The sequence below is a fragment of the Periplaneta americana genome, chromosome 11 (genome assembly GCF_040183065.1).
Source record: "Periplaneta americana isolate PAMFEO1 chromosome 11, P.americana_PAMFEO1_priV1, whole genome shotgun sequence".
Lineage (NCBI taxonomy): Eukaryota > Metazoa > Arthropoda > Insecta > Blattodea > Blattidae > Periplaneta > Periplaneta americana.
Window position 1 is genome coordinate 29,329,544 of NC_091127.1, and position 22,583 is coordinate 29,352,126.

Consider the following 22,583-nt stretch of genomic DNA (forward strand, 5'->3'; position numbering starts at 1 on the left):
ACTCACGAACTGAGCTATCCATTCGAACGTATTCATTATGCAGTGTATATTCCTACTGTCTACAGCACATTAGCGTACAATATAGAAAATGAAGTTAAATTCAAAATAATCATAATATGGATATTAAAACACATTTTTGAAAATGGTGGCCGTTCATTTCAATAAAGGCTTCAGTTATTTTGTGCATATTATCGCACTATAGACTATTGCATCTAATTCCAATTGCCAGTTTCGTCCTTCGTACTAGTTACTCATGTTGAAATAATTTTGTACCTAGTCTATAAAAGAGTACCTTACGTACTGTAAATTCAATCTTCATTTTTGCCCGATCCGAAAAGATAAAATTACTCAGACATGCTATCTACTGTCCGTCCAAGTGGTTATGCCGCAGAATCGTAGAAAGGGGGGAAATAACGTGACAGTTAATTACTTAACGAGGCCCTTTTATTTAAGTTATTTTAAACAGTTGTATAATATTACGTAAACGTCCAACTCCTAACAGAAATTAATGTTTTCAGAAAAGAGCTAAGATAGCCCTGCTTTTACAGAGGGGCGAGCAGAAGCAGGTGGGGGAAATCGGGATGCGACGTAGGAAGTAAATCCCGAAAAAACAATGCAGGCTGTATTATTGTCTCGTGACCAGAACATAGTATGAAATGGAAATATAAAGATTGCAAATTTAATTATCGCTTGTGTTTATTTGACAAGGCAACAATGAGTGCGGGTCTAACGTTAACTTTAACGGTTATTTTTCTTTTAGTTTTCATTGCGACGTTGTTGTAGCTAGCAGCAAGATGTCGAAATTCAGTGTTCCTTTACGCAGTAAATTGCAAAGTTACGTTAATACTTTTGGATCCGACGAATTTTGTACTGACGGTAAAGTACTTACATACAAAATATGTGAGCAGTCAGTGAACTACGAAAAGAAATATTTCATATCGCAACCAAACACAAAAATGCTCCAATAACCTCTATCGAAGTTGAGAGGACATTTTCTCATATGAAATATATGTTAGCTGACAGGAGAATAAACATGACCCCAAAGAACTTAAAAAAGCATTTGGTTGTCGTGTGCAACGGATAAGGCATTGCAATACATAGGCCTTTTAAAAACATTTTCATTTTTGTGTCAAGTAGAACACTAGAATTTTGTTTAAAACTTTAAAGTTCTTTAAAATATTTGGGAAAATATGATTCAATATTGAAAGCTCTTTCGTCACTGGAAAACGCGAACATATTTCTGGAACGTACTATACTCACTAACTCAGTGCTGTTTACTACAGACGTGGACAAATTATTAGCAAAATTGAAGATTTTTTTATATATATTTTTACAAAATATGATTCTTCAATTTAGACTACAGTTGACATTTTTGCGTATTTCCAAATTATTAGCAAAATTGAAGATTTGTATTGTATATTTTTAGAAAATTTAACTTCAATTTGGACTACATTTGATATTTTTTCGTATTTACAAATTATTAGCAAAACTGAAGATTTGCATTATATATTTTTACAAAATTCGATTCTTCAATTTGGAATACAGTTGACATTTTGGATATTTCCAAATTATTAGCAAAACTGAAGATTTTTATTTTATAGTTTTACAAAATTAGACTCTTCAATTTAGACTGTAGTTGACATTTTTGCTAATTTACAAATTATTAGCAAAATTGAAGATTTTTATTATATATTTTTACAAAATTTAACTCTTTAATTTGAACTACAGTTGACATTTTGCATATTTCTGTATACTGTAATGATAGAAATATGCAAAATTGTCAACTGTACGGTAGTCGAAATTGAAAAGTCAAATTTTGTAAACAGAATTATCATAAAAATCGTCAATTTTGTTAATAATTTGTCCACGTCTGTATATGCGGTCTTGGATCTGTGTATAGAGGACAGTTGGAACTTCATTAGTAGAAGTGTGGGAGTGAAGTACATTAAAAAACTCAGGTACAATAAAAATTGAAGTAAAAATAAAATGATGTCCCTATAGGCCTATTACTGCACGAATTGTAAACGACACCACCCTAAGAAACCCCTGTTTCACAGTAGGAATGAATGTTCCACGGACTTTGCCAGAAACACTCCGAACTGGAGAAACCTTTAATTTGTTCTAAATTGAGAATATCGGTACGCTAAATCTTCCCCGGCCTGAACTGCAGGCGTCGCTAGGCAACGGACGACTTTCAACTGTCTTACATTCCTCCATTTTCTCTCTATGCAGACGTAATCCCTCCCCTCCTAGGCGAGTCGGGCGAGTGTCAGATCGATACCAGGCCTCGGGCTGTGTGGCTACGGCAAACAATGGTAACCTATAGCGAGGAATCTCCGTCAATTGCAGATTTAGCGTCCATAAGACGACGGCGACGGCAGGTTCTGGGCATGCGCGCCGTGGCACCCAGCATCCTGCCGTCATGGCTGCCTATGACATTGCTGATTGCTGAGCTTGTATGATGTCATTGCTCACTTTCGACAGGCACAATGAATCATCCTTTTATCTGCATTATCTTATGCTTACTTGTTGATATTATTATTATTATTATTATTATTATTATTATTATTATTATTATTATTATTATTATTATTATTATTATTATTGGTACAGTATATCAGTTATTCATAGATTTCAAAAAGGCGCATGACTCGGTTAAGAGAGAAGTTTTATATAATATTCTTTTTGAATTTGGTATTCCCAAGAAACTAGTTCGATTAATTAAAATGTGTCTTACTGAAACTTACAGCAGAGTCCGTATAGGCCAGTTTCTATCTGATGCTTTTCCAATTCACTGCGGGCTAAAGCAGGGAGATGCACTATCACCTTTACTTTTTAACTTCGCTCTAGAATATGCCATTAGGAAAGTTCAGGATAACACAGAGGGTTTAGAATTGAACGGGTTACATCAGCTTCTTGTCTATGCGGATGACGTGAATATGTTAGGAGAAAATCCACAAACGATTAGGGAAAACGCGGAAATTCTACTTGAAGCAAGTAAAGACATAGGGTTGGAAGTAAATCCCGAAAAGACTAAGTATATGATTATGTCTCGTGATCAAAATATTGTACGAAATGGAACTATAAAAGTTGGAGATTTATACTTCGAAGAGGTGGAAAAATTCAAATATCTTGGAGCAACAGTAACAAATATAAATGACACTCGGGAGGAAGGCGCAGAATAAATATGGGAAATGCGTGTTATTATTCGGTTGAGAAGCTTTTATCATCTAGTCTGCTCTCAAAAAATCTAAAAGTTAGAATTTATAAAACAGTTATATTACCGGTTGTTCTGTATGGCTGTGAAACTTGGACTCTCACATTGAGAGAGGAACATAGGTTAAGGGTGTTTGAGAATAAGGTGCTTCGGAAAATATTTGGGGCTAAGAGGGATGAAGTTACAGGAGAATGGAGAAAGTTACACAACACAGAACTGCACGCATTGTATTCTTCACCTGATATAATTAGGAACATTAAATCCAGACGTTTGAGATGGGCAGGGCATTTAGCACGTATAGGCGAATCTAGAAATGCATATAGAGTGTCAGTAGGGAGGCCGAAGGGAAAAAGACCTTTGGGGAGGCCGAGACGTAGATGGAAAGATTATATTAAAACGGATTTGAGGGAGGTGGGATATGATGGTAGGGACTGGATTAATCTTGCTGAGGATAGGGACCAATGGTGGGCTTATGTGAGGGCGGCAATGAACCTCCGGGTTCCTTAAAAGCCAGTAAGTAAGTAAGTAAGTAATTAAGCAAGTAAGTAATTAAGTAAGTAAATAAATAAGTAATTAGGGCTATTATTATTATTGTTATTATTATTGTTATTATTACTATTATTATTATTATTGTTATTATTACTATTATTATTATTGTTATTATTATTATTATTATTATTATTATTATTATTATTATTATTATTATTATTATTATTATTATTATGCACTGCGGGCTAAAGCAAGGAGATGCACTATCACCTTTACTTTTAACTTTGCTCTAGAATATGCCATTAGGAAAGTCCAGGAAAACGGAGAAAGTTTGGAATTGAACGGGCTACATCAGCTGCTTGTCTATGCGGATGACGTGAATATGTTAGGAGAAAATCCACAAACTATTAGGGGAAACACGAGAATTTTACTAGAAGCTAATAATGAGAAAAGTTGGAAGTAAATCCCGAAAGAACAATGTATATGATTATGTCTCGTGACCAGAACATAGTACGAAATGGAAATATGAAGATTGCAAATTTATCCTTTGAAGAGATGGAAAAATTCAAATAGACTATCTTTTAGCAACAGTAACAAATATAAATTACACTCGAGAGGAATGTGGGAAATACCTGCTGTTATTCAGTTGAGAAACTTTTATCATACAATCTACATTAAAAAAACTGAAAATTAGAATTAATAAAACAGTTATATATTACCGGTTGTTTTGTAAGGTTCTGAAACTTGGATTCTCACTTTAAGAGAGGAGTAGAGGTTAACGTTGTTCGAGAATAAGGTGCTTAGGAAAATATTTGGGTATAAGAAGAATTAAGTTACAGGAGAATAGAGAAAGTTACACAACGCAGAACTGCATGCATTGTATTCTTCACCTAACACAATTAGGAACATTAAATCCAGACGTTTGAGATGCTGCATATAGAGTGTTAGTTGGGAGACCTGAGAGAAAAAAGATCCTTGGGAAAGCCTAGAACTGAATTTAATTCAATTGAACGATGGGAAATGGGAAGAGAATTTGAAAAGGTACGCGAAAACGCGTCCTTGTAAAGGGAGTTCGGGGCTGAGAGAAACTGAGTATGCGAGCTCCAAGCCTGAGAGAGGAACATAGATTAAGGGTGTTTGAGAATAAGGTGCTTAGGAAAATATTTGGGGCTAAGAGGGATGAAGTTACAGGAGAATGGAGAAAGTTACACAACACAGAACTGCACGCATTGTATTCTTCACCTAACATAAAATTATGAACATTAAATCCAGACGTTTGAGATGGGCAGGGCATGTAGCACGTATGGGCGAATCTAGAAATGCATACAGAGTGTTAGTAGGGAGGCGTGAAGGAAAAAGACCTTTGAGGAGGCCGAGACGTAGATGGGAGGATAATATTAAAATGGATTTGAGGGAGGAGGGATATGATGGTAGAGACTGGATTAATCTTGCTCAGAATAGGGACCAATGGCGGGTTTATGTGAGGGCGGCAATGAACCTCCGGGTTCCTTAAAAGCCAGTAAAGTAAAGTAAAGTATTATAAATAAATGTAAATTAAATAATTGGACTAAAATAAATGTTTATTCCTTAACAAAACCTTTAATAATTGTGAATTAGAGAGTAAAAGTGTAAATGTATGCTCATAGATAGCCCTATAGTTAAATAATAATGAAATCTATACTAATAATAAATCTGTAGCCGAAATTTTTCTGGTAATTTTCGATTTTCCAAAAATAATTGGTCCTAACATATATAATTAACCACCCTGAAATCGAAAATCGCATTTTTGACATTTTTGTTTGTATATCTGTCTGTATGTTTGTTACCTTTTCACGCGATAATGGCTGAACGGATTTATATGAAAATTGGAATATAAATTAAGTTCGTTGTAACTTAGATGTTAGGCTATATGGCATTCAAAATACTTTATTTAAAAGGGGGGTTATAAGGGGGACTGAATTAAATAAATCGAAATATCTCGCTTATTATTGATTTTTGTGAAAAATGTTACATAACAAACGTTTCTTTAAAAATGATTTCCGATAAGTTTTATTCTTTACAAAATTTTGATAGCACTGATATTTAATGAGATAAATGAGTTTTAAAATTAAAATAATGCCTTCTAAGACGGTGCAATGAATTAAGAACAAATGACTTCGTCTATAAGGGGCCTTGGACAACAAAAATCGAAACAGGGGCCTTAGACATCAACAATCGAAAGCTATTAAACATAGCCTACAGAGAATGTTTCTGTGTATTAACCGATTTGTATAATTAATTATTATTTCACCATTGGAAAGTGTAGTTTCCCTAGATGGACATAATGCTATAATGTTATTACAGTATCGTCTGAGTAAATCGAGGACAGGTAAGATTAAAATAGCTTCTTATGCACAGAAAATTTGATAGGCTATTTTGTACATTCGTTTTCTGTATTTCTTAAAATAATATTTATGTATACTCATTTTAATCTCAGAGAATTAACGAACAACGAGAGTGTATTGATTTAGTATGCAGTAATAGTACGTTAGCTTAGCAATCCATTATTTTATAATTCAAATTTTAACTATGCTCAATTGAATCGTGTTAAAATACATAAAATATATATGCAATAAATGCAATGCAAAAAAAATTGGGTAATGAGCGAAGCAGATTATCTTGCGCTGTTGTAAAAGTTGTTCCCTGGATCAAACGTCCTATTTTAATTATGTAATTACTTTATATTTATTTCTAACAGGTGCAGCGGAGCGCACGGGTACGGCTAGTATATCAATAAAATCTTAAGTGCATAGAAATTAACATGAGTAAATCAATACTCAAAGCACGAGTAATGTATTTTGCACCATTTATTTGGGGATGTTATTTTTTTTCTCGATGTGGCATCGAGAGGGATGAAGAGATAAGAGTGAGATGGGTCTGGATCGAGGCAATTACCCGCGCGTGATGTATGGACTTCCTGCGGGACCCAGGTCTTGACCGATCCATCATGCCGCGCTTCCGCCTTGCCTTTCCATTACCTGGTATTATCTGCCCAGCCCACAGCATACAGAAAGGAAGGCGCGGGTTCGATTCGATATTTACAGAATTAGGAACAAGCCACAAGAACCCTTGTACTAAACTAGGTATCCCACAAGTTGTTCAGACAATGGCAGTTTTATACGATAAGAACTGGGGTTCGATTACCGACAGAATACGATTATTAGAGTAGTTCGACTTCTCCTACCACGTTCATTCCATCAATATTCCAACGCAACGTTCGCATTGAAAGCATTGAGGCGATCTGCTCTCGCATACCGATCGTGTGCAGTGAAGAGAGCTCTTGCACAGAAATCACTACTTGGTCACCATTATACAGGGACATCATTTTATTTTTACTTCAATTTTTATTGTACCTGAGTTTTTGAATGTACTTCACTCCCACCCCTTCTACTAAGGAAGTTCCAACTCCACACAGAACCAAGACCGCAGATAGTAAGCAGTACTGAGTTACTGAGTATAGTACGTTCCAGAAATATGTTCGCGTTTTCCAGTGACGAAAGAGCTTTCAATATTGAACCATATTTTCGCACAGGTACTGTCTGTTTGCCTACGTCGCATCCCTATTTCCTCCACCTGCTTCTGCTCGCCCCTCTGTAATAGCTGGGCTGTCTTAGCTCTTTTCTGAAAACATTAATTTCTCTTAGGAATTGGAAGTTTACGTAATATTATACAGCTGTTTAATTTAACTTAAATAAAAGGGCCTCGTTAAGTAATTAACTGTCACGTGATTTCCTTCCTTTCTACAATCCTGCGGCATAACCACTTGGACGGACAGTAGATAGCATGTCTGAGTAATTTTATATTTTCGGGTCGGGCAGAAGTGAAGATTGAATTCACAGTACGTAGAGTAGGTACAGAATTATTTCAACATGAGTTACTAGTACGAAGGACGAAACTGGCAATTGGAATTAGATGCAATAGTCTATAGTGCGATAATATGCACAAAAGAACTGAAGCCTGTATCGAAATAAACGGCCACCATTTTCAAAATTGTGTTTAAATATTCATATTATGATTATTTCTCAATTTAACTTCTTTCTCTATATTGTACGCTAATGTGCTGTAGACAGTATAATATACACTGCATAATGAATACGTTCGCATGGATAACTCACTTCGTGAGTAAAAACACTTATTCTTAATACAGTACTGTACTTTGATTAAAGAAAAACCTAATGAAAATTATCAAACTCAAAATCGCGATATTTTCTAGTTTACGTAAATAGATGAACTAGAAACCAGAGTTTTTCCTGAAAGCTTAATTTGCATAATACACGTCACTGTACGTAACAGAAAACCACAATTTAAAGTCACACAGAGTTAGTGTGCACTCAAATGTTGGTTGCTTGACTGTTGTCAGCCCACTTTGAGGTGTTTGGATATAGAGGGAAAAATTGGATCGGTGTCGGGTAGAGTTCCCGGGTAGCTCAGTGGGAGAGCGTTGGTACGTTTAACCAAAGGTCCCGGGTTCGATACCCGGCCCCGGAACAATTTTTCCCTCGAAATTATTCAAATTAACTTTACAGGGAGTTTTTCCTGAAAGCTTAATTTGCATAATACACGTCACTGTACGTAACAGAAAACCACAATTTAAAGTCACACAGAGTTAGTGTGCACTCAAATGTTGGTTGCTTGACTGTTGTCAGCCCACTTTGAGGTGTGTGGATATAGAGGGAAAAATTGGATCGGTGTCGGGTAGAGTTCCCGGGTAGCTCAGTGGGAGAGCGTTGGTACGTTTAACCGAAGGTCCCGGGTTCGATACCCGGCCCCGGAACAATTTTTCCCTCGAAATTATTCAAATTAACTTTACAGGGAGTTTTTCCTGAAAGCTTAATTTGCATGGATGAACTGCTTTTCTTCCTTCCTATACCTAGTAGAGTGATTTGTGTTTTACGCCAGTATCATCGAACTCCAGTCTTGGAGGAGGGAGCAAGCGGTGTTTCCGGTTCTCTAAAGGTATAGACAGGTTAATATTAAAAGTGTTAGTAAAAATAAAATGATGTCCCTGTACTAATGCATCTATGTTAATTACTTTTGTATAAATTGTGGAAATCAAGAACTTATTTTTGGGGAATTGTGTACTTAAATTTATTGGAGAAAGATGCTTATAAACTGTTCACTTGTACACCCCTGTCTATGAAATACCCTCCGCTGCCCAAGGAATGGTGGGGGAGGATTTAGGTAAACCTCGTAAGTTTTTATAGCGTTTAAAAGTCCATTGTCTTCGATCAGATGTGAACCTGTGCATTTCGGATCCAATGACAAGCATGGTAAGAATTTGGTCATCGTATGAGGTAAATATTGAGATGGTTGTTTACTTAACAAATATTTCAAAGTTAGGTTGTTATTTTGGACAGGTAAAGAATGATACAAGATAACGAAGAAGAGCTAATGGCATGAAAAACAGCAGCAGTTGGAGGGAACATGTCATACAGACACTTGTTCACAAGAAATCTCACAGCATCTGCACGGAAGAAGAAGATCCTCGTTTCCTCTCAAGAGATGACCATAAAGAACCCATCCCCAGGAGCTTGTCGTTATCGAGTTTTTCTCGTCCCATTTCGGAATGTTCTATCCGTATTATTAAATGTATTCGCGTAGGCGCAGTTGCAGTGCTGTAAACATGCCCGGTAGAATTTCTCCGTGAGATTGTCACACCCAGTAAAATTCTTGCAATTTTCTCACGAACCGTATCGATGGCGTGGGAGACCAGCGTGGCTTCGGCGAGATCGGACATCAGGACCCTCGCGTCGTGACGCGACACGCCTGATGACGTGACAACGTCTAATTCACAAGAACACGTGTTCTCAGCATCCTTTCGCACCTCTAGAAACTTGAGTTTCGTTAGCTGTAATGTGTACAACGTTGGGAATTCTAATTATTCAAGTTACAGTTGAAATACGTTCGCGTTTCTATATTCTCTGTTTGTTGTTTTATTTATAGGTTAAGATTTACCAGCGTTTTATTATTGGAAAGACTAAAAATGTGTCCTTGACTTCGTACTGATGCATTTTATTCTTCTACTCTTTGTGTATCTCTTTTCATTGTCTTCACCTTCCGTTTCTCTCTTTCTCTGGCTCATCATTTTTTCCCCCTTTTTCGTCCTTCACCTCTCTTATCTACATCCTCCTTTTATTTTTAACTTCCTGTTTCACCTTTGCTTTCCACTATGCATCCTTATCTTCCTTTTCTCGTATTCCTTCTTCCCCTGCCCTCGTTCTCTCATCCTCATCTTCATTTCTCTCTTTCTTCTGTTCTCATTCCCTTTCTTTTTATCTATATTGAACACTTCAACTTTCTCTTTTCAAGCTCTTTCTCTCTCTCTCTTCTTTTTTGTTCCTTATTGTTTCTTTAATCACATTCTCCTCCACTTCTTCGTCCTCCTCTTTATCCATCTTTGTTCATCTTTTTTCTAGTGTTGTGGGATTTAATCGATTCATCGATCAGTTTCTGTTGTAAGATTAATCGATCAAACATTTTTAATCGAATAATCGAGTCGATTGTAGTAGTTGATATTAATTATTATTTTGTTAATACAAACTCATACTAAAAATTTCGACAATATTTCTCTCTCGGAAATTGCTTACTTAAAAGTACAACAGTACTGTTGTTTTCTAACTCTAAACCAGGTAGCATAGGGAAAATCTTTGCACAAACACTTCAGAAAGAGATGGGGATATGAGGTCAGTGACCTAGTCTACCTCTATTGAAAGTTGAAACACAATGCGAAACCCTTATGAAGTTTTATGGTTTTCCAAGAAAACTTCCACGTTGTTGTCAGTTCATCTTCTTCCTAGCACATGATAAAGAAAAAAAGAAATGTTTTCTGCGGTTTGTGAAAAGTGTAAACTCCATTATGTCATATGAGAATTTGAGAGGTAAACTCGGTGAAACTTTGGATTTAAATTGAAATATCGTGGAGAAGTGCTTACAGAAAAAAAGTTTTTTCGTGTTTAGTGATGCAGGAAACATTGTTACTAAAAGTAGAGCGGCACTTAATTCGGAGCATGTGAATGCACTCACATGTTTAAAATTATGGATGAAGCTGTATTAACTAGGTGAGTCGTCATACTTTTTGTTATTTATGTTTGTCTAAAAAATTCCCGGAGAAATTGACACAATAAATTATAAGTCTCATAATAAATATGTTAGTAAGTAATTAAAATAGTAACAATAATAGTAAAATAGTAACGATACAATATATACAGATATACAACATTTATTACTTATGCTTATCACTGAGCACAAGTTAGGCCTAAATTTAACAATAATTATGTATTACAGTATATTAAAACATTTTTTCAACTCGATCAAAACTCGATTAATCGATTAAATTCAAATAGTTAATCGATTAAATATTATGATCGATCAACAGCAGTACATTTTTCATTACCCACTCTCTTTCCTTTTCCTTCCGCACTTTCTTTTGATTCTTTTCCTCTATCAATTCTGTCTTCTCTTCATCTCACAATTTCTCTTCCTTGTCTTGCTTTCCCGCTTCAACTTTATCCCTTCCTTCTTAAAATCTTCTTTCTCTATTTTTCCTCTTTTTCTCCCTTATTCTCGTCTTGTTTTTCACTTCCTTTTCTTTCTACTTCACTTCTTTTTTTACCTCTTTCTTCTTTTCCTTCTCCATCTTTTCTTCCTTTTCGTCTGATTCTTTCTTCTCTATATTTTCTTTTTCCGTTCCTTTCCTCTCTTCTGCTCCTCTCCTTCAAACTTTACACATTAAACATTTTCTGGTGTAGGTTCATTATTTTCGCCATCGTTTCTAGGACCTTACCTCATTCTCTTCCAGATTTGTCATGGGTTGTTAGGCCTATTGAAGGTAACCTTCTGTGTTTCATTCTTAAAAAATATCTCTCTTCATTTTATTCAAAGACGATGACTAGCTGGCTTGCTTATTTACTTATGGCTTTTAAGGAACTCGGAGGTTCATTACCGCCCTCACATAAGCCCGCAATCTGTCTCTATCCTGAGCAAGATTAATCCAATCTCTACCATCATATCCCACCTCCCTCAAATACATTTTAATATTATTCTCCCATCTACGTCTAGGCCTCCCCAAAGGTCTTACAATGGACTCTCCTAAGTTCGACAGAACAGAATTGAAAGTTCAGTCCAATAAGGGTCGTGGGTGTGGAAGGTGAAATGAATGCAAATTCTTATTGGTTATCCATCAACGAATACAGTACTGTACTTGCATTTCCTACCCGCCCCGAGACTTGTGTTTGCGCTTCTAGTTGACCACAGTGGATTTCGACAGTTCCGTCTCACAAACGGCACAATTCTCAAATAGAAAAAGAAGAGTTCATTAATTTAAAATCAGTGATTAAATATGGATGTCCTAATCAATAAAATATTCTGTTTTCCTTTAACAATAAAAGTAACACTACAAGACACAGTACCAATTCCCATTCAAATGGCAAACCCATTTCTTAGTGCCCGTATAGGGGCGTGTCTAATTCTCCTACGTAAGCAGTCGAACTATAGGATGTCGAACTTGATTTCTGTCGAACTTAAGAGCTTCCACTGTATTTCCTTCGTCCTCCCAACTAACATTCCATATACATTTCTGGATTCGCCCATATGTGCTGCATGCCCTGCCCAGCTCAGATATCTGGATTTAATGTTCTTAATTATGTTAAATGAAGAATAAAATTCATGCAGTTCTGCGTTATGTAACTTTCTCCATTCTTCTGTAACTGATATTTCCTTTGCATCTGTATGTGTTTGATAAAATAGCTTCAACGAATTTCAGTAGTAAGAATTTCGTAAATAAAACGCGACGATTTACTCCCGGTCGTGGAAAAAATAGTATATGTCTTATACCATGGGATCGAAACACAGTTTTTCTCTCTGAAAATTTGTTAAATTTGAACAGCGTGTAAAGAAATGTTACCATTCTGTAAAAAACAATTCACCTCTATTGAATAACGATTAGCACGTGTGACCGTGAAATTAGCGGATCCTGGTTCATTCCTGATTGATACGAGATACCTGGTTGAAGTTTTTCCTGGGTTTTCCCTCAACCCATTACGAGCAAATGCTGGGTAACTTTCGAGGCTGAACCCTGGACTCATCTCGCTAGTATTATCACTTTCATCTCACTCGGACGCTACATAACCAAAGCAGTTGATAAAGCTCGTAAAATAACCAACTAAAAAAAACTGTAGAAAACACAAATCACAAGCCCTCCGAGAGAGAGATGACGCCATAACCCATTTAATTTCCGGGATGCGCGTGAGAGTTACAGTTTGGATCCATTCTGCGCATATCCAGTGGCTCCCTCATTATTCTACTGTCTTGTATGGGAAACGGAGAGCCTGGTACATAGAGTCCACAATATAAATGTAGAATTTACAACCGGAGTCTTCTTTTATTGCGGGAAGCAGTAAGCAGTAAACATTTTACTGGCACCATTGAAAATGGTAGCAGCGAATATGGAAACAATTCATAGAATGCTTTTGAGGAAAAGAATTGTAAATAAGTAGCGAACAGCAGCAGCGTGGTATAAATTTTAAATGTCGTACTTTGAGCCCGTGTTTAAAACGTGGAAAACGTTAAGATTTATTCAGAAATATTACATTTTTCATCTCCTTCCTTCCCATAAAAGTATCAGACATTAAAAAGTTGATATATGTTTTCTTTATTAGTTTTATATTTTATCAACTACAGACAGTTGGCGGTAGATAGGTCTTAAGAACCATAGCCGTAAGAACATGTAGATGGAGTAACAGTCTGCTTGACCGTGGATTCAAGTCCTGGATGGGGTAAATTACGTGGTTGAGGTTTTTTCTGGGGCTTTCTCTCAGCCATAAAGGGGAGAGGATGGTATTTTTTTTAACTTTTTTTCCTATTTGGTGTAAAATATTAATTTTTTGTATGTAGAGAGCTCATAGCTGTAGGAACTCAACCAAATGTAAATATTTTGAAAAAAAAAAATTGGGGGCCCAAATTTGAAAAAAAATATACCCAATGCAGGATTGTACTAAAACCGATATAGGCTATCTAAACCGTTTTTAAAGATAGATTCAAACTTTTTTTGCAATGTATTTGCAAAAGCATGTTCTACAAACTATCTGTAACATAACTTTGATATTAGTCCCTACGTTTGTAAAATGAACAATTAAAATTTAATAACAATTTTCTGATTTCCTTTCTTGCAAACAAACGGACGTATTTTTTAAATGAAATCAATTAACAATATTCTGTTACAGAGAAACTTTTCCTAATAGTCTAAAGAATGTGTGTTCTAAATTTCATGCATGTATCTTTAATAGTTCAGAAATTATATCAATTTTTGTCTGGCAATGTAGCAAAAAAATTAAGTTACTGGAAACCGATAAAATTGGGCGTGTGATTTCAAACTCCATAGCGCAGAAAGTATAAAAATGACGTCTCAACATCCGATAAGGGCACAAATACCCACAAAATGTTATGCAATGCATTCCATACATATCAAAGAGTACCTATTTTAAACAGAAAATTTATTATTATTTTTTTAATTTAATTTACCGGAAACAACAATAAAAGTGGGCGAGGGATTTAAAAATCCATAATGCAGGAAGTTTAAAAATGGCGACTCAACATCCGATAAGGGCACAAATACCCACAAAATGTTATGCAATGCATTCCACACATAGGCCTATCACCGAGTATTTTAAAGAAAAAAACATTTTTTTTTAATTTACTCATTTTTCACCAAAAATACCATCCTCTCCCCTTAAGAGTAAACGCTGGATAATATCGATGCTGGAGCCTGGAATCATTTCGCTGGCATTATTACCTTCATCTCACTCGGACGCTATATAACCATAGCAGTTGATAAAACGTCGTAAAATAACCAATAAAAAAAGACTAAAGTGAAACTTTTCCTGTGTATCAGTCGAGAAAGAATATAACAAATAATATATTTCCCCTTGTAGTGTCGATTCTACTCGCAATGCATCCGTTAATTAAAGAACTTCATTTATTCATCCATAACTCAGGTTATATTCCTATTGCAACATTGATCAAATAGAATGCGCAGTCTATACTTGTTATGTTAGCGAATAAATTTTCATTTGTTTTTATATTTTAAAAGGTTATGTGCATCCCTACCCATTCTTATTTGTTTTTATACTTTAAGATATGTACACCGCAGTATTTCCTGATAGAAACCAGCCAACTATCCGGGATGTTTTCTTTTTATACAGGCAATCCCAACAATAACAATGACGTATTAAATATTAAATTAATAATGCATAGCCTATTGATGCTTCTTTGTTTCAATGATTTGTATCTTTACATCGGGGGGAGGGCATTTTAAAAACTCTTGCTACAGACCTGTAATTTCGGTATCAGATAAACTTGGAAATGATTCACGTGGAACGTTTTTTAATGTGTAAAAATTTAACATTATTATTAAACAAAATTTTAATTCGAAAAAAAATATTATTCGTGCATAAATGTGGATAATTAATAAATGCGGGGAGTATGAAGACCGAAATAGTTAATTTAACATATAGTCTAATTCAAAAGTACTTAACTGTTGTAATTTAATTTCCAAATTAATCTAATTCTCTGTAATAACATATTATTAGTTTCGGAATATGTATGGTAAGATTTTCCTGTGTTAAATTTCAACATACCTCGTTTACATGTTTCGACCTATTTATGGGTCATCTTCAGAACTGGTCGTTGTTGGTCTTTGGTCTTTGACTCTACACTATACCACAGGAACACATCCTCACAAGAAACAGAACAAGTGGCGCCAAGACCAACAACGACCAGTTCTGAAGATGACCCATAAATAGGTCGAAACATGTAAACGAGGTACGTTGAAATTTAACACAGGAAAGTCTTACCATACATATACCGAAGTGATACAGTGTTAAAAGTTGTGTAATCAAGATGTATATTATTAGTATTATTCATTACAATTGCAAACAACTTACTGGTGTCATATTCAAAGATAAACCACACATGTTGGGCCAATTATACAGTGTTCATAGATTTGATAAGAAACGTAAAAAATTATATATTACAGTTATATGAACACTAATAAATATAATATAATTATTAAAGAAATTAGTAATAGTCGGACATGTTTCGGAGATGCTTCTCCATCCTCAGTGACTAACAACGCGGTTCGATCACCTGAACCAGCCGTCATGGTAAAGGCACTGAGAATGGAGAAGCATCTCCGAAACATGTCTGACTTTTACCAATGTTTTAGTAATTATATTATATTTATTAGTGTTCATATAACTGTAATATGTAATTTTTTACGTTTCTTACTGGCATCATATTGAATGGTTTTGACTGTATTGAATTGTTATCTCCTATTTTGTATCGGGTGGATATACAAATCCAAATGAAGGGTTTTATTATGTAGTTAATTTCATTTAATTTTATTTGGTTTGTTTATTACGAGATTTGTCCTTTCAATAGTGTGGCAACCGCTCTGTCGCGTGCAGAAGATAGTCTAGATATCGACCTTTTACTAAGCCACAAACAATTCCGCCTATTTCATTACATTGCAAGAACAGACACAGAAGTGATCAAAGGAGCCATTCATTGCCTCCCATTTCAGATTACAATGCCTTCGATCCGATTAGGACAGTTGAAAGTTCAAGGTTGATGATTGCCATAGCTACAGATGCAGCCGAAAAGTTGAGCGTGAGATAGTCTCATTTATTTTATAAAAGTCAACGATTAGACACAGGGGTTAGGAACTTGCGACAGACATTAATTTACAGTGCAGTCTTCTGTTGGTCCCATGTCACGAGCCACTGTTTACCTTCTTAGAATTACAGTGTTAGGTTTCCGTGCTTACATCCGAGTATATAAGAAATATTGCAATCGGCTTTCAATTATTGTAGCCTCAATTTAAAATGTCATAACATATAAAGAAGTGATTGAATAAATGAGTTTATAAATGTATTAATAATTATGTACCGGGCGTGTTACCTCAGACGCTTGCGTTTGGAACTCCTATTCGTTAAATCCCGAGTTCAAACCCCGAGAACGGCCAGCCTGATTGAGGTTTTTTTTTTTCGTGGTTCCCTCAATCTATTATACTATACGGAGTGTCCCAAATTTATGTATACACTTTTGAAATATTATTTGACAGAAAAGAAATGAGACAGAAATACGATTTTTTCGGTTTATAATTCAGAAAGCAGTGGAAAGCATGGAAACACGTTCATCTATTTATAAAAAAACATGGGGGTGCAATTATCGTTCGATGAACGCAAGTGAATACTGAAATGTTATTGGAAAGTGGAGAATGTTGTTGAGGTTCAACGACATTGGAGGGTTGAATTTGGAACACAACCACCAAAAAGGTTAACTGAGAGGCTCACAACCAGAGTGGACCAAGTCCACCAGCGATCAGTTTGTAGATTAATACAATCTCAGATGAAGGAAACTTAGATTTATTCATTGTCATAACAAAGAAAGTCCATAACTCATTTGTTACTCCACAGAGGGCAACATTTACTATGGAAGGTGAAGGTTGCTAAGAGTGAGCCAGGAACTTTAATACTCAATATCTCAGAACTATTTCAGATGGTCTTGGTCCACTCTGGTTGTGAACCCCTCAACTATCACAAGAATCCGAGACAAGTTTGAAGTCGACGGAACGGTGTAAGATGTGTTGAAAGGGCGATGCGGAAGAAAGAGAAGTTCCACCGATAACGAGAGTGTTGATGCAGTCATGCAGGCTTTTGCACAATCCCCAAAGAAGTCAATGATGCAATGTTCTCGTGAGATTGGTATCAGGAAATCCAGTGTTCATCGAATTTTGCGAGCTCAAAAATGGAAGCCTTAGCCTAAATTCCGAGACTTGTCCACCCACTAAATGAGGACAACCCAGATAGGCGAGTGGAATTTTGTGAGTGGTTCTTGAACATGTGTAATGAAAGGGAAGATTTTCAAGACTTAATTGTTTGGTCAGATGAAGCCACATTTAAACTTAATAGCACAATTAACCGACATAAATGTTGTACTGGGCTAACGAAAACCCACACACATCTTTCAAGAAAAGGCCATCAATCTTCCAGGAGTAACAGCATGGTATGGTCTGTCTTCCAAGGAATAATTGGACCGTACTTCTTCGAAGGGACTGTCACGGGTGAGAAATACCTGCAAATGTTGGAAATCACGATTCCACGTCTTAATGACCTCTTTGAGAATGAAAATGGGTTTTGACGGGGCTCCAGCTCACTTTCATGTTAATATGAGGAATTTTCTCGATCGCACACTCAATCAGAGATGGATAGGACGGAGAGGAAGTGCTGCGGAGTTCCCGCCTCAATCTCCGGATTTAACCCCTCCAGACGACTTCTACCTATGGACAGCTCTAAAGGACACAAAACCACAAACACTGGAGGAACTGAGAGTTCAGATTGAACATGCCTGTAATTATATTCCATTAGCAACAATCCAGTTGGTATGTCGCTCTGTTGTATGATACGTCGTTGTTGGGAGTATACTGTGGCGGAAGTTGGCCATTTTGAACATGTACGGGCTTAAGGAGTACAAAACCGCAAAAATCGTATTTTTGTCTCATCTCGTTGCTGAGAAATAGTGTTTCAAAATGTGTATACATCAATTTGGGACACTCTGTATATTTCCAGTAATAAAGGCAATTGCCGGGTTGATACCCAATTTCCACAAAAAAACATAACCCTCCGACAATAGTACAGTATGGGACTGAACGCACCGGCCCTAGCCGGAGGGAAACATCACAGGGGAAGCTGGGAGTGGATAGTCAAATTGATAAAAAGTGTAGATAGGCTAAAGGTTTGACCACTCAGCTACAGCAAGAGTTAATACAGGTATTAGCTGAGCTGTCTGAATCCATTACAAATAGGTTAGGATCCGCCAAGTAAATAGTAAATCGACAGGAGGCCTGAACATAAGACTCATAAAACAATACAGGAAAGAAAGTGGTGGCAGAGTTCGCAGTGAAAGTAAAGACGGAAGCCTATATGCACTGCATTGATTGAGGGCGATACAAACACTGATAACTGCGGTCGTCCCTCGAGGCGACGCGACGCGTGGGTAGCTCGTTAATACCATTTGTTCCAATGTGCTAAGAGTTACTCTGTTCTTTCTTTCAGATTGCCATTGCTCATTTAGTTATTTGTCGTAAACCTATGTAGTTATTAATTCATTAATTCATCTACCTAGTCATTCCTGCATTCATTAATTTAATATTTCTTCCTTTCTCATTTTCTTTCTTTCTTTTTCCTTTCATATTTCCTTTATTTATTTATTGCTTCCTTTTTTTTCTTTCTTTCTTCTTCCCTTCTTATTTTCTTTGTTTGATTGTTTCTTTTTTCTTTCTTTCTTTCTTCCTTTCTTATTTCCTTTATTCATTTATTTCTTCCTATCATTCTTCCTTCCCTTCTTATTTTCTTTCTTTCTTCCTTTCTTATTTCCTTTATTCATTTATTTCTTCCTTTCTTTCTTCCCTTCTTATATTCTTTCTTTTTTCTTTCTTTCTTTCTTCCTTTCTTATTTCCTTTATTCATGTATTTCTTCCTTTCTTTCTTCCCTTCTTATTTTCTTTCTTTTTTCTTTCTTTCTTTCTTTCTTTCTTTCTTTCTTCCATTCTTATTTCCTTTATTCATTTATTTCTTTCTTCCTTCCTCCTTCCATTCTTATTTTCTTTCTTTCCTTTCTTTTTTATTTCCTTACATTCCTTCTTCCTTTCTTATTTCCTTTTTTATTCCTATTTAATTTCCTTCCTTTCATATTTGTTTTCTTTCTTCCTTCATTTCTTATTTTTTCTTTCTTTCTTCCTTTCTCATTTTCTTTCTTTCTTCCTTTCTCATTTTCTTTCTTTCTTCATTTCTTATTTCCTTTCATTCCTTCTTTCTTCCTATTTTATTTCCTTCCTTTCTTATTTGCTTTCTTCCTTTCTTATTTGCTTTCTTCCTTTCTTCCTTAATTTCCTTTCATTCCTTCTTTCTTTATTATTTCCTTTCATTCCTTCTTCCTTTCCTATTTTCTTTCTTTCTTTCTTCCTTTCTTATTTCCTTTCATTCCTTCTATCTTTCTTATTTGCTTTCTTTCTTCCTATTTTATTCCCTTCCTTTATTTGCTTTCTTTCTTCTTTTCTTTCTTTCTTATTTTCTTTCATTCCTTCTTTCTTTCTTATTTGCTTTCCTTCTTTTTTCCTTTCTCATTTTCTTTCTTCCTATTTTATTTCCTTCCTTTCTGATTTGCTTTTTTCCTTCCTTCCTTTCTTATTTTCTTTCTTTCTTCCTTTCTTATTTCCTTTCATTCCTTCTTTCTTTCTTTCTTATTTACTTCCTTTCTTTCTTTCTTATTTACTTCCTTTCTTTCTTCCTATTTTATTTCCTTCCTTTCTGATTTGCTTTTTTCCTTCCTTCCTTTCTTATTTTCTTTCTTTCTTCTTTTCTTATTTCCTTTCATTCCTTCTTTCTTTCTTATTTGCTTTCTTTCTTTCTTCCTTTCTCATTTTCTTTCTTCTGATCGCCTCAATTATTAAAATAGGAGGTCACCGACATAGCTCAGACAGTCGCGCGTTTGCCTTCTGATTCAGAATTCCGCTTAGTTGTGGGTTCGATTCCCGCTTGGGCTGATTACCAAATACAATCTCGCGATACCAATTTCATCGACGCTAAAAATCTAGTAATTGATACAGCGAGGTTGAATAACCAAGCAAAAAAAATGGGAGAAAACTCGTTTTGTTACGTTATCGTTGCAGAGGTATTGTTTATTGCCAGAAAATACAATAGAAAGAAAATTTAAATTTACAAAATTTTAGCATTTCCCTGAACGAGAGTGTTCTCGTGTTCAGGAGAGGGTTCGATACATAATAAAATTATAAGCATAATATCTAAAAATTAACAATTACTCGTAACAAATTGCTTACAGACTTTCTTAAATTTCAAACTGTTGGAAGTAAATAGATGTGGGTATTTCTTTATTAACTTGTTTTAATTCTAGGGCAGATATTAGTGCCGTGGTTGAAAGCAGTGTTCGTTAGATACTTGGGTTCAACCAAATGTATTGTGCTCATGCCTTTAGCTTTGTGTTTATGAGTTTATGATCTGAAATATATGTGAATTTTATGTATAACATTTAATAATGCATTGATATAGACTAAATTTTATATATTTTCGAGACTTTTTAATTCTAAAAATAATTAATTGATTAACTAGTGGACTTACTAGTGTTAATTATGTAAGATTTGTCCGGCTTACAGCCGTTTCAGTGCTTCACGCACCATCCTCAGATCCTACTAGATCACGGCGTCATCTCGAACTTCTCTGCCTGTTATGTGGGTGTGTTTGATTGTAGAAAGGTGTTGAAGAGTGGAGTCAAATAGTGTGTGTGTACTGAAATTGATCTGTGTGTTTAGAATTTGATCGGGGTGTGTTTTAGTGTGTTTTTCGGTAGGATAATCAATAGGTTCTTTTAAACATATTTTAATTACTCTTCTCTGTTTAGTTTTATAAACACTATCCCATCCTAATATTTGAATTCTGCGTTCATAGAATATAGAAACAATGGTACATGTTCAATTTTTTAACAGTCCAATGGAGAAAATACTTTTTGAAACGATTGTCCTCTAGTATAAAACGGTACTGATGCTCTTTTTTTCTCCTGATTATACAGATTACCCTTCTGTTTTATTTCACAACTACTCCATAAACACATCATTTCATTCAATTTGAATAACCTTTAGGTAGAGGAACGTAAATTCTCTGCTGTTGTATAACGAAGGTAGAACCGAACTGGGCATGTATCAAGGTGACACCGGCGATCAAACAAGGGACCATGCCTTGTCAGGGCAGATGGGTTGCTACCGCAACAGATGACACTTTGTAACCGCAAAAAGTAGCCGAGCAGTGCTGCCAACGATACCTTGTGAGTTTAATTTATTCAGAAGAAGTGTTTGAAAAGAATGAAAGAAGTCCAGAAAATATCGACTTTCTAACTTGTCCACCAATCAAACAATTTAAACAATCAATATTAATTTGTAGAAGCAAATTCAGGGGCAGCAAGACATGAGTCAGAAGTGGAGCGAGATAATTGATTGTCGGATAACCGGGAACTGTAAGTGAAATAATGTTTTTGAACTGAAATATTGTGCATGATTATTTAGTTAGTTCATTTGTGCACTCATTTCTCAGTTTTTTTTCTATGTTTGTTTTTCGTTCGTTTCTTTAGGCTATATTTTTATACACATTTACAATGTCAACGTTACAATTTTCTTCACTTAATCTAAATCATGGGCACACACACATAGCAGAACTCGCTTAACAGTGAGTCAGCATGACAATAGGTAATAAGTACAGCACGGGACATAAAATTATCAACAAAAGCCCATGTGCTGAACATGTGTCTGCCAAAGGTTCTAACAAGACCGCGGATTTTTAGATCCTAAAAAATATGGTTTAGGTGCCTAAAATAAGCTCTTTCAGTACCTCATTTAGGCTTTATAAAACATAAAATAGGCTCTAAAAATATAGGATAGTAAAACATTATAGATATTAAAAAATTTAGTACAGTGTTAACAAATTAGCAAATTTATTAACCAAGGCAAAGCAACCAACATTAGACATATAGACCTACGTAGAGTTATAAACTATAGCAAATAGTAATTTACTTGAGTGTCCACAGTGTATTCTCCCGAAAAATTGTCTTTAGAATTAATAATAATAATAATAATAATAATAATAATAATAATAATAATGTATTTATTTATACTGGCAGAGTTAATGCTATAGGGCTTTCTCTTACACTCTACCAGGTCACAAAGTATACAAGTAGTGAAAATGTAACTAGTTAAAGAACATAATACTGACATATT

The 22,583-nt window shown here is 35.4% G+C and overlaps 1 protein-coding gene across 3 annotated transcripts in view; it reads left to right on the plus strand.

The window, feature by feature from the left end:
- ss (spineless) overlaps positions 1 to 22,583 on the plus strand; it is an 897,601-nt gene that overhangs the window by 435,099 nt on the left and 439,919 nt on the right. The gene's annotated exons all lie outside the window — the stretch shown is intronic.